Below are 6,687 nucleotides of genomic sequence, written 5' to 3' on the forward strand. Positions count from 1 at the left end.
CTGAAAATATCTTGGCTTCTAGTGTGCATACTTAATTCTTTTTTGGAAACTTGATTATAAGCTATAACCATTTGCATAAAAAGACCAGGCGACTAGAAGACATTCCCATCATTTTTTAATTGTATGTAAAAATGTTTGATACAAAACAGTGAATAGTTCTAAGAAAAATAATTAATTAATTCAGGGAGAGACAGGGATTCTCTAAAGTACTAGCAACATTATAACAGAGATGAAAGATACGAGTTAGATAATCAAGATGCTTCCCTTAGAAGGGTAGAAACCATTGCACCCAAACTATAGAGCTTGCATTTTTCTTTTAAACATGCGAAGAATAAAATCTTTTTATTATGCTTTATCAACATTCTTGAACATAATGTTAATTGATGTAGTTCCTTGGGGCAAAAATTTAATCACAACAATGGGGCTTAGGTATGAGTCTATTTGGCCAAATGTAGTGCCACAGAAAACGGGTACCTCAAGGCTAGGGACAGACATTCAAAAAGCTGGAGCTTGAATTGATTCATACTTTGTAGGTTAATGTAACCTGCAAAGACTGAATCAATTTGCGAGTGAATAGACATTCACTTGTGATTCCAGAAATGCAGGCATGTACCTGAGGTGGCTCAGACTAGAAGCTGCGGGGCGGTAAAGCAGCCCTCCCTTCCCTTCCTCAGCAGTCCCTGGGGGGCATGGCCAGACCGCCGCAGTGGCTATGTATGATTACAGAGGGGTTTAAACTCCTACCCTGGCCTGTAGTGGGGATGTCCCTGGAGGGGGAGGGGAAAAACAGCCCTTGCCAGGCTTGTTCCCAAGGCCAGACACCAGCTAGGGCAGTGCCTTAGGCAAAGGGCAGGGACGGGACAGGGAGGGGGATTAAACTTCCCTGTCTCTAGGCCCCGGCACCCCAGCTGGGGTCTACCAAGCTTTCCCCCCTGCTCCTGCTCACACAGCAGGGAGCCTGGCCAGAGCAGGCAGGCATGGGCTGTGGCTACAGAACTGAGTCAAGCTCCCATGGGCACTGCTGAGGGCAGAGGCAGAGGGGCCATGGGAGTTCTGCAGTCAGATTGCTCCCAGCTCCCCACCCCCAGGCCAGGTGGGGCTGTCATGCAGCAGTAGCTAGATGGGAAGCCCCAGCCTGAGCCTCAGCCTACTGGGAAGGGACCAGCCCCACAGCCCAGCTCGGGCTGGCCCCTCCACATCCATTCTCAGCAGCACCTGCATGCCGGCCTGGCTCAGCTCCACAGCCCCAGCCATGGGAAGGGGAGGAATGCCTAACAGAGACCGCTTCACTCTGGCCAGGCAGACCCTGGCTGCCAGTGGAGCAGGGGACAGAGGGAGAGATTAAATTCCCCTCCCTCTCCTTCTTGCTTCGTGCTGTGGATAGAGGCTGGCCACATACCCCTGCCATGGCTTGAGCAGTAAGGTGGGGAATGCCTGACAGTGGCTGCTACACTACAGCCAGGCAGCCCCCAGCTGCAGTCCCCTGGTGGGAGGTGGGGAATAAGCCCCCTTCCTGCTCCCTTTGCCTCAGGGGGCCATGCCAGGCCTGTGTTTGTCCATGCCCCTGCCCCTGCTCCTGCTCCAGCTAGAGAACAGAGGAGTGGGGCCAGCCCTGCTTTCTGGAGCAGACAGCACAGCACAACACAGCACAGCACAGCCCAGGACTGCGGAGCATGCTGGGATGCCGGGGGACTCTGGTTTAACTTAAACCAGGAAGGGGTCTGGGGCAGAAGTTGCATAACCCAGTTTGACCCAAATCAGTTAAGTCTGATACTACATTCAACCAGGTTTATCTTAAACCAGTTTTGGCCATTTTGAAACTGGTTTATGTGCATTGAACTTCTGTTCTGTTACAGGTTTAAGGCAGTTTCTGATCACTTAAACTGGTTTATGTGTGACTTCTGTCCCTAGCCCAACTAGCTATGCACAGCACTGTATTGTTCTGTGTAGACGTATCTTACTTCTGCAGAAGCTGGTAGCTAAGAATGTCTACCCTGTATTGCCCTGATATACTACTGCTAAGTGTGTGTGGGGAGGGATTGGGGGTGGAGATAAGGTACATATCTAATCAGGATCCAGTTCTTCTTCCCATGATGCATACATGAAGGAGCCCATAGAAAAAACGTAGTTAGCTATCTTTGCATCCCCAAGATCTTTCCCTTTAAGACAGGATCCTGGAGCAGTTTTCAGCCAGGATGTAGCTGCACTGGGAAGGAGCACAGAAGGATATAGCAGAAGCAAAGGGTCGATACACTGCCCTGTGCTTTCTGACCATCCCTCCAAGTGCATAGAATTTAGTTATGTGAGAATGCATCTCATTCCAAGAAGAAACGCTCTCTCTTTTCAAATGAGTAAATGAAATTTTTTGCGTTTCCCCTTGTGGAAATTTTCCTTTGTCAAAACACTGTCAGGAGGATGCTCAGGAGAAAGGGAAGCTCATGTAATGGAGCCTTGACCTGCGTCATGTTTCTTTTGATAAGAAACATGACAATAATTCCTTCCAATTAATGATAAATAAGGTCTTTTCTCCATGTAATGAAAGTAGCCATGTTTTGCATTTGTCTGGATAAAGAACACCTAATAGAACTGTTTAAAAAAAATGGGAACACATTTTTCACCAAAATGTTGCTTTAATTTCCCCTACATGATATTTGTAAGATTCCTGAATGTCAAGCTAGGTAGAAACATTAAAAGTCAAAATACATTGAAATTAGCAAATATATCTATATATATCTATATCTATAGATATATATATATATATCTATAGATATATATATAAAATAAAGATGTCTGACCAGCTCTAGTTTCTAACGAATCCTACAAGCTTTATGCAGATGAAATTCTCATCAGCCTAACAAGAATGTATATAGTATTGGGTGGGGTGCCTGCAATAAAAAAATTACATAAGACTTACTGGATTTCTTAAGAGGCATAAAAAGCATGTCCAAGAGTTGTGCCTTATTAGTAAACTATGTATTAATTTTACTCTGAAAGATGTAATTGTGATTAGACACAAACTATTATTTTCAATGAATGGTATGTTAGAATCCTCAGTCCTTCCTCAACTTCCTGTAGTTTCTCTACGATGTTGTATCTCTGGTTTTTCTTTTCCTCTTCTTCAACATCTTATCTCTGTGTAAATTCATATGCAAATAGAGGGTTAACTACCAGCTGCATGCTGATGATTCACAGATCTACCCCTCTGCTCCAGACTTGTTTCTTTCTGTCCAAACTAAAATCTCAGCCTGTCTTTGATATTCCCTTGTGGATGTCTAGCCATCAGCTCAAGCTCAACATGACTAAAACAGAGCTCTTAATTTTCCTCCTAAACCCTCTATGCTACCTCTTTTCTTAGTCACTGTAGATAACACCAATATTCTATCTATCATTTAGTTGTGTAACTTGTATGTTGTCTTTGATTTGGGTCTCCTCCTCTTCCTAGGTCACTTTATCCAGGTGATAGTCAAGTCTTCAGATCCACACAGCTAAAATTGTCTTGCACGTCCTCATCTTTCATTTTGGTTTCTGCAATGTCTTCTCCAAACTTGACAAATGTAATCTTGCCTTGCTGAAAACCCATGATTTGAACATGGGTGTTCATGCTTAATGTGGATATATGTTCATCATGGATACATGCTTTGAACACTCTCTTTGCATTCTGCCACTGGTTTTCCTTTCACTGTCACATCAAATGTAAGTTGCTTGTCTTCACTCTACAGTCTACACCGGATTTTTTTCATAGATTTCACAGACATTTGGGGCTGGAAGGGACTTCATGAGATCATTGGGTCCAGCCCCCCCCCCCCATAGGTGGGAAGTCAGCTGGGATCAAGTGACCCCAGCAAGAAATAAATCCATTTTTTCTTATTTGCGATCAAGAGTTTGATTTGACCTGCCATAAGACCAACCCCCATATGTAGGTATTTAAAACAAGCTACACATGCATTCCTTCATGCTGCTTTTCATGTTTTAGAGGAGCTCTTTAACATCTGTAAAGTGACCTCATTACCTCCTTCAAATTCCCCTCTTCCTTGATGCCACCACAAAATTTGACAACATGTGACTGATGTGCTGAGATCACTGCTTGTCAAGACAACAAATGTTGCCCTATTATTTCCTTGTACTCTTTTGTCTGTAACTAACCTTTGTTTCTTGTTTTCAACTTAGTCTTTACCCCAAAGGACTTACATTCTATCATTTTGTTCTGTGTTTGTATAGCACATAGTGCAATGGATTCTTGTACATGACTGAAGTGTCTGGGACCTAAGAAAGCAAATAATACATCACTGATCTAATATTGGACTGATGTATCAGTGCACCTCTATCAAAGGCCTCCCCTTCTCCTCCTACTTTGCCTGCCACTGCTGTTTTCTCCACTGTCTCCAGAGGTGGAAGCTTCAAAGCTGTTCCTGCCTGCTCCAGAAAGGCTGCATGGTAGCTGGATTCAGCTAAGAACAGCAAGAGCAGCAGCAATGATGGGCAGGGGGGTTCTCCTCCCTGCACCTGCTCCCAGGGACCAAGAATAGAACAGTATGGAGAAACCACAGAAAGCTGGGGAAAGGCTAAGCTACCAAGATTAGGGGTACATTCTGGTTCTTGAAATACAAGGCAAAGGTTGCAACCAAAACAATCACATGAAACTCCTCAGATTTTTCAGGACTAAAAAGAATACCCTCCATAGTTGCATACATCTTCACTTCCAGAGACTGCATATTTAAAAGCTATTTATAGAGTTACAAGAATAAGTGCTTTTCTGAAAAGAGTGATTTTTTTTTGCCTGAAGACAGAAATTTGCTTATGAAATACGTTTTTTTTTATCACGCAACAACAAAAGGGAAAGAGTAAAAGAAAGGAAATAACAAACCTGTTAAAATAATGCAATATGAGTGTCTACTAGCGGATGTATTGTATACTAGCTATTGCACTTTAAATTCATAGCCAAGCTTATCTCATAATAGCATGATTGTGGGGACAAGTCTTCATATTCATTTCACCTTGCACCTTCATGCATGCTGAACTGATCTAAGAGTGCCAAAGAGGACTTTGTGCCACTTTCACTATATTGGCATTTAAATCAATTGAAATTTAAACTTATGCAACTGCATAGAAAAGCCCTCAAAAAAGCCCTCAAACACTTCACAGTGCTTAGAAATCTCGGCTTTTTAATATGGAATATGTACCTCTACAGGAAGGGCAATATTTCTCGCTGAAGCCAAGAGTACAGCAAAACTCAAAGAGATTTTAGATATGGATATGTATAACAAGACTATCCAAAGCTCTTATGCTGAACACTAAAAATCTAGCTGGAAAGGGTTATAAAACTTTATTATTCAAACTTCAAACCAACATCTTTTGATTCAAGAGAGATAGGTAGCTGTGTTTTAATTAAGCCTTGGTACAAACATTTGGAGAGATTAGGGGATTAGGAAATTAAATCACATTAAAAGTGGCCACCTAATTTAACTTGGTTCACCCAGACGTGGACCTTATAGTTAGATCCCTAGTTATGTCCATCTAAGTGTAAACTGTACAGAGGCTCAGGAAGGTTAGAGAGTGTTAGATTAGGTTGGCCATTTTTAGACCTATCTTGGAGGTAGTCTTAGATTGGGGCCAGCAAGATGGATCTAACTGAAATTTTGTACAGTTCCTGGTGCAGCCCCAGGGCTTGAAAAGTGAAGTAACTGGCCCCACCTTTGGGCTGAGCTTTTCCTACTCCCCTTGGCACTGGGTTACTTTTAGCCCCCCATCTCCTTGTCTACCCCCAGACAACTCCCCTGCCCCCGAGTCCACCCAACCCCACATCCTGCAAGCTACTCCTGGTGTGGGTTTTACTGGCATTCATCAGAGCTGGGAGCCGATTGAAGTAAATCAGGGTGGGGGGAGGGGTGGGCAGGATCGGGATAGTAGGTTCATCGGGGGGCTTGTTCATCTGGGGGTGGGGGAAATGTGAGAGACTAAAAATAGCTCCTGGACCTGGGGGAGGAAAGAGCCCATCTTGCCAAGCTCCCCCTCTGGACCCTGCTAGACCCTTGATCCCCTTCCCAAAGATCCCACTTGCCCCTGACCCTCACAATCCCCCCTGCAGACCCTACTTCCCCTTCCAAACCCTCCTGCAGACTCTGCTAGCCCCCCAATCCTTCTGACCCCATTTGCCCCCACTATCATCCCTAACCCCTACCCATCAGTTCCCCCCATTGCAACTTACTTTAGATCTGGTGGCTGTTTTTAACTCAGTCTAACCTCCCTTAATGTCTGTACTTACCCTAAGTGTTAGGGGCAGATTTTTCTGAGGGTTACCACTTCAGCCTTTTGCCAATTTTTTGTCCATCTTGGAAGGTGCTAAGACACTGTCAAAGATAAAATATCATAGTGGTATAAATGAACCTCCAGTCAGATCCATTCTCACCCTTTCTTTGTACCTTCACTTTATAGTTCTAGAGAAGATTTTCTTTTTATCATGATTAGAGGTGCACCAATGCATCGGTTCATATCGTATCAGCACCAATAAAAGGAAAATTGACATTATTGGAAATCAACTTTTTTTGGCTGATATGGCTGATAACATTGCCAATAAATGCTGCATGCATGTGTGACCAGTAAGTCTGAACAGTAAGTCTGTGGTGGGGAAGGAGCACTGGGAGGATGGGGCAGATTGAGACCCCCATGGTGAAGGAGGGAGTGGGGCTG

The sequence above is a fragment of the Gavialis gangeticus genome, unplaced genomic scaffold, assembly GCF_001723915.1.
Source record: "Gavialis gangeticus isolate Ggan-Ray unplaced genomic scaffold, GavGan_comp1, whole genome shotgun sequence".
NCBI classification, from domain to species: Eukaryota; Metazoa; Chordata; order Crocodylia; family Gavialidae; genus Gavialis; species Gavialis gangeticus.